Genomic DNA, 6,020 nt, shown 5'->3' on the forward strand with positions numbered 1-6,020 from the left:
TCTAGGCCCGACCTCCAGGGTGACAGGGTGAACCCCAGGTCCCTGGAGCAAACACTCAGAGCCCTGGTGACCAGACTCAGGGGGCTGGGGCGGCAGCTGGACATGTGTGGCCACCCTGGTGGTGTTTGGCCCCATCTGCAGTTCCAGTTCCAGCTGAGAAAGAGCCTCGCTGTGTTATTTTCTCCTGGTTGTGTAAGGATCCCCGGTGTCATTTGACAGAAATGTAGATGGTGTGTTCTTTCTCTCTTTTCTCCCTGCTTCCTCTCGTCCCTCTCCTCCTCCCTCTCTCCCTCTCCCTCTGTCCCTCTCTCTCTTCCCTCTCCCTCTTTCCTCTGCGTCTCTCTCTTTCCCTCTCTCCCTCCCCCCTCCCTCTCCCCCCTCCCCGTCCCTCTCCCTGTCCCTCTCCACCTCCGTCTCCCCCTTGCTCTCCCCATCCCTCTCCCTCTCCCCTCCCTCTCCCTCTACCTCCTCGCTCTCCCCCGTCTCTCTCCCTCCTCCCCCTCCCTCTTCCTGCCTCCCCCGTCCCTCTTCCCTCTCCCTCTCTTCTTTCCTCTCTCCCTGTCCCTGTTTTCCTGTTCCGCACGCTCTCCCTCTACCTCTTTCCCTCTCCCTGTCCCTCCACCTCCTTCCCTCTCCGGAGAGGGAAGGAGGTGGAGGAACAGGGAGAGAGAGCAGGAGAGGGAGGGGGGAGAGGGAGAGAGAGGGGTGAGAGGGAGAGAGGGAGAGAGGGAGGGAGCGAAAGACCGTCTCTCCCTCCCTCCCTCCCTCCCTCCCTCTCACTCCCTCCCTCCATCCCTCTCTCCCTCCCTCCCTCTATCCCTCTCCCTCCCTCCCTCTATCCCTCTCTCGCTCCCTCCCTCTATCCCTCTCTCCCTCCCTCCCTCTCCCTCCCTCCAACTCTCCCACTCCCTCACTCCCTCCCAGAGAGGGAGAGATAGAGAGGCAGAGACAAGTGAGAGGGAGAGAGGGAGAGGGAGAGAGGGAGGGAGAGGGAGAGGGAGGGAGAGAGATATGGAGAGGAGAGGGAGAGGGGGGGTGAGAGGGAGATGGAAAGAGGTCTCTTCCTCCCTCCCTCTCTCCCTGTCCCTGTTTCCCTGTTCCGCTCTCCCTCTCCCTCCACCTCCTTCCCTCTCCAGAGAGGGAAGGAGGTGGAGGGAGAGGGAGAGGGAAAGAGGGAGAGGGAGAGCAGGAGAGGGAGGGGGAGAGGGAGAGAGAGGGGGGAAAGGGAGAGAGGGATAGAGGGAGGGAGCGAAGACGTCTCTCCCTCTCTCCCTCTACACCTCTCTCCCTCCCTCTCTCCTTCTCCTCCCTCTCCCTCCATGTCTCCATCTCCCTCACTCTTTCCCAGAAAGGGAGAGATGGAGGGAGAGACAGAGAGGGAGAGGGAGAGATGGAGGGAGAGGGAGAGAAGAAGAGAGAGAGGGACAGAGGGAGAGAGAGATAGAGAGGGAGAGCGGGAGAGGGAAAATGGTCTCTTCTTCCCTCCCTCTCCCTCTCTCCTCCGTCTCCCCCTCTCCTTCCCTCGCCCTTTCCCTTCCACTCTTCCTCTTCCTCCCTCTCCCTCCCTCTCTCCCTCGCCCTCACTCCCTCTCCCTCCATCTCTCCCTCGCCCTCACTCCCTCTCAGAGAGGGAGAGATGGAGGGAGAGGCAGAGACAAGGGAGAGGGAGAGAGGCAGAGGGAGACTGGAACAGGGAAACAGGGACAGGGAGAGAGAGAGGGAGAGGGAGAGAGGGAGAGGAGGAGGAGAGAGGGAGAGGGAGGGAGGAAGAGACCTATTTCCCTCTCCCTCTCTCCCTCTCCCTCTCTCCCTCTCCCTCCCTCTCCCTCTCTCCCTCCCCCTCTCTCCCTCTCCCTCCCTCTCCCTCTCCCTCCATCTCTCCCTCTTCCTCTCTCCCTCTGCCTTATCTCTGCCTCTCTGGGAGGGAGTGAGGGAGAGGGAGAGATGGAGGGAGGAGAGTTGGAGCCAGAGGGAGAGGGAGGAGAAGGAGGGAGGGAGAGGGAGAGAGGGAGGGAGAGAGGGAGGGAGGGAGAGACATCTTTCGCTCCCTCCATCACTCTCTCCCTCTCCACCCTCTCTCTCCCTCTCCCCCCCTCCCTCTCCATCTCTCTCTCCCTCTCCCTCCACCTCCTTCCCTCTCCAGAGAGGGAAGGAGGTGGAGGGAGAGGAAGAGGGAAAGAGGTAGAGCCAGAGCGTGCGGAACAGGGGAACAGGGACAGGGAGAGAGGAAGGGAGAGAGGGAGAAGGGGAGAGGGAGAGGGAAAGGGGGAGAGGGAGAGGGGGAGGGAAAGAGGGAGAGAGAGAGAGGGACAGGGAGAGAGGGAGGGAGAGAGGCAGAGGGAGAGATGGAGGGAGAGGGAGAGTGAGAGGCAGCGAGGTAGAGGGAGAGAGGGAGAAAGGGAGAGAGAGAGAGAGAGAGAGAGAGAGGGAGAGCGGTAGAAGTGCTGAGGAGGGGGGCTCCCTCCCCCTCCCACTCCCATCCACTCCCTACTGCTTTCTCCTTTTTCTGCTTCAACAAACACCAGGCGCCTTTTAGATCAGCCCTGAAGTCAACGTTGATGCTTGGACAGCCTGACCTCCCCGCTGACTTCCAGCCCAGGACCACCGCTGGGAGATGAAGTCTGCGGGGCCCTGGGCGCAGGCTGCACAGGCACCTCCTCTGATGCCCAATCTCTCCTCGTTTACGAGGCAGCCGACACTCCCCTCCCTGACTCCCCAAGATTTGGGGCCTTTTTTAGTATGTGTCGATAATGCCATGAGCGACTATTTAACTCTTCCACGAGGACCCATCTCCCAAAATGCCGTGGTTTTCAACCTTGGCTGCACTCGAGAACCCCCAGGGAAGGGAGAGACGTCTCTCCCTCCCTCTCTCTTTCTCTCCCTCTGTACTTCTGTCTACCTCTCTCCCTCTCCCTCTCCCTCTCCCTCTGGGGTGATGCCCGATGAGCTCAGAATCGCAGATGGACCCCCCCATCCCCTCTCTGTGGCTTGCATGGGGGATGCACCTTCTCACTGTGGCCCGGGCATGGCCTTGACATTCAGACATCGGGTCCTGCGTGGACACTTGTGTTTGTTCCATAGCGCATGTGGCTGCAGTCTGTGCTTCTGTAGATGCGGGCTGTGCGTGAGCCCTTCATCTTCCCCGCAGACACCACTGGTGCTCGCTCGGCCTCGCGGGGGATGCGGGGGGCACGGGGGACAGTCTTGTGTCCCCACCTTCTTGGGCTACAGACAGGCCACGCTGGTGCTGTGGTGACTGGGGGCTCCCAGGAGAACCCCGCTGCAGACCGGAGAGGTGGCCTCCGAGAAGGTGGCGTACGCCTGGGGCCGGGCCTCATCAGTGAGCCACGGGCCACCTGCGGCAACAGGTGTCTCACCGTCCAGGGGCTGGGTGTTCGGGCGCCGTGGGGTTGAGCTACTGTCTGCACGGCAGCCGTGTTTGTCTTGTTGAGCCCGGGGAGGCCCCTTGGTGGCTCCTGGAGAGCCTGGCCGCATTTCTTCCTGCCCTTGGCCTTAGAGCCCATCACGTTCATGCCGTTTCTGCTTCCAAAAGGACCTGTGTTAATAAAGACCACGTGTTAGGACAGCACCAAAGTGTCTAGAAATCCGGGCCAGGAGGAGGAGGGAGGGGGATTGGCTGTGCCCGCCAGTGGCCTGGGAGCCCTGCCCGCCTGCAGAGACCTGGCCCGGGGCCCGCGGGGAGGGCGTGGCCCTCGGTCCGCAGCGCCTTCCGTCTCTGGCTTCCAGGAGAACTGCGTGATCCTCAGGGAGCTGGTGAGGCTGCAGGCCCTGAAGTCCCGCCTGCTGGGGTTCCGCACCATGCCGACTCTGTGCTGGAGATGAACACGGACAAGACCAGCCAGGTGGTGGCCACTGTCCTAGGTAACACCGCCTCTCCCTGAGTCCCAGTGGGGACGGGGTCAGGCGGACCTTGACCGGACGTGGTGCTGCCTGAGACCCCACTGTGTCAGCCCTTGGGGGTCACCTTCCCAGACCCTTCATTCTGCCTCGAGGGGCACAGGGTCGGGGGTGGCTGGGGGGCCGCCCCAGGGACGTAGCCGAGCCTCTCCCCTCCGCCCGCAGGTGAGCTGGCCCAGAAGCTGAAGCCCCTCGGGGAGCAGGAGCGGCCGTGATCCTGGAGCTAAAGAAGGCCGAGTGCCAGAGGCGGGGCCTGCACTTTGACGGCCCCATCAACGCCTGGGACCTGCGCTACTACGTGAACCAGGGGCAGGAGACGCGCTACCACGTGGGCCAGTACCTGCTCAATGAGTCCTTCCCCATGCAGGCGGTCACACGCGGGCTGCTGGGCATCTCCCAGGAGCTGCTGGGGCTGACCTTCGACCTGGAGGAGGGCACCAGCATGGGTCACGAAGACGTGAGGCTCTAAACGGTCTGGGACGCGGCCTCGGGCAAGGTCATCCATCGGCAAGTTCTACCTGACCTCTATCCTCGGTGCGTGCGTGGGGGAACCTGTCGGCCGTGGGCCGGGGCTCCTCTGTGGAAGCGGGGCCCCATCCACGTCCCTCCGCAGGGTGGGGAAGTCCGGGCACGCGGCCTGCTTCGGCCTGCCTACAGCACGATGGGAGCTGCCAGATCGCCATCGCGGCCATGGTGGCCAACTTCACCAAGCCTACGCCCAACCTGCCCTCCCTGCTGCGGCACGATGAGCGGGAGACCAACTTCCACGACGTCGGGCATGCGATGCACCAGCTCCGCTCCCAGGCGCAGGGCTGCAGGCAGGGGGCGGGGAGGGCCCGGGCATGCGTGGTCCTCAGGCAGGCCCTCGCCGCGGGATTCTTTCACTGACATCACCCCACACGTGGTGACGCCCTCGGTGTCAGCTTCCATCATCAAACCCCAGGCACTGGGCGCGTAAGTAACGGAAATGGATGTCCTCGAGGCTCTAGAGGCTGGAAGACCCAGATCAAGGAGTCAGGGCTGGTCCCCTGCATGTTAAATACATGTACTCAAGAGTTGCCTTTAAAAAAGACAAAAGAAAAGAAAGGAACGTTGCCTGCAAGTCTGCTGACAGCCGGTGATGAGAACCAGAGGGAAGGCTCTGGGGCCGGGGGCGCAGTGCCCTGTGAGCTCGGGGGCTGCTGCCAGTCTCCGTGGAGGCTCAGCAAGTCCCGGTGACTTCCCCACGTGGGGGGCGCCAGCTGAGAGTCTGGGCCCAGGACCCACTGCTCGTTCGGTCTTCCTGTGGTCAGCCCTTCATCCTGAGAGCGATGCTCTCACAGGCTGCACCGGGGCGTGTGGGGACAGTTTACTGAGCCGTACAGACGTCACTACTGCTTTGGACCATTTCCATCATCCCGAAAATGTCCCTCACGCCCTTAGCTATCACTCCGTCCCCTCGCCAGCCCCTGACAACCAGGAACCCACTCGCTGACTCTGTGGATCTACCTGCTCTGGATGTTTCTCCTCAGTGGGGTCACGCCCTGTGTGTCCTTCTGTGTATGACTTCTCTCGCTGAGCATCGTGTTCTCAGGGTGTACCGACGCGGCAGCGAGCGTCAGGGCTTCACCGCATTGCGTGGCTGAGGGACGTAAAGAAGACAAGAGAAAAGAAAAGCACGTTGCATGCAAGTCTGGTGACAGCCGGTGATGAGAACCAGAGGGAAGGCTCTGGGGCCGGGGGCGCCGTGCCCTGTGAGGCCCTTGGCGCTGCTGCCAGTCTTGGTGGGGCACGGGCAGCACCGTCCCTCAGGAGCTGCTGGACAAGCTCATCAAGTCCCGGGAGGCCAACCCAGATGCGGCCGGACCGAGGGAAGGGAAGGGGGCTTCCGGTCTGCCCGGCTGGCAAGCGCGGCCTGGACACGGTGCCAGCCCCCCGTCTCCTTCCTCCCACGCCCCAGGCCTCTTCAACCTGTGCCAGATCGTCCTGGCCAAGGTGGTTCAGGCCCTGCACACGCAGACGCCCGCGGACCCGGCCCAGGAGAATGCCCGCCTCTGCCAGGAGATCCTGGGGTTCCCAGCCATGCCAGGTAGCCAAGCGCGCGCCGGGCTCACCTTAGCGGT

The 6,020-nt window shown here is 62.7% G+C and overlaps 1 long non-coding RNA gene across 1 annotated transcript; it reads right to left on the reverse strand.

Moving 5' to 3' along the window:
- Positions 1-2,919: 2,919 nt before the first annotated feature.
- LOC149743775 (uncharacterized) lies at positions 2,920-5,563 on the reverse strand. Its single transcript, XR_016391793.1, has 3 exons — positions 5,407-5,563; positions 3,682-4,910; positions 2,920-3,556 (listed from the first exon to the last, which is right to left on the reverse strand). It is a non-coding gene; the product is annotated as an uncharacterized LOC149743775 (long non-coding RNA).
- Positions 5,564-6,020: the final 457 nt, after the last annotated feature.

The sequence above is a fragment of the Delphinapterus leucas genome, unplaced genomic scaffold, assembly GCF_059928025.1.
Source record: "Delphinapterus leucas isolate spDelLeu-1000000601 "Yukka" unplaced genomic scaffold, BTC_Dleu_Yukka2 spDelLeu_asBTCV2_sq81, whole genome shotgun sequence".
Taxonomy (NCBI): Eukaryota; Metazoa; Chordata; class Mammalia; order Artiodactyla; family Monodontidae; genus Delphinapterus; species Delphinapterus leucas.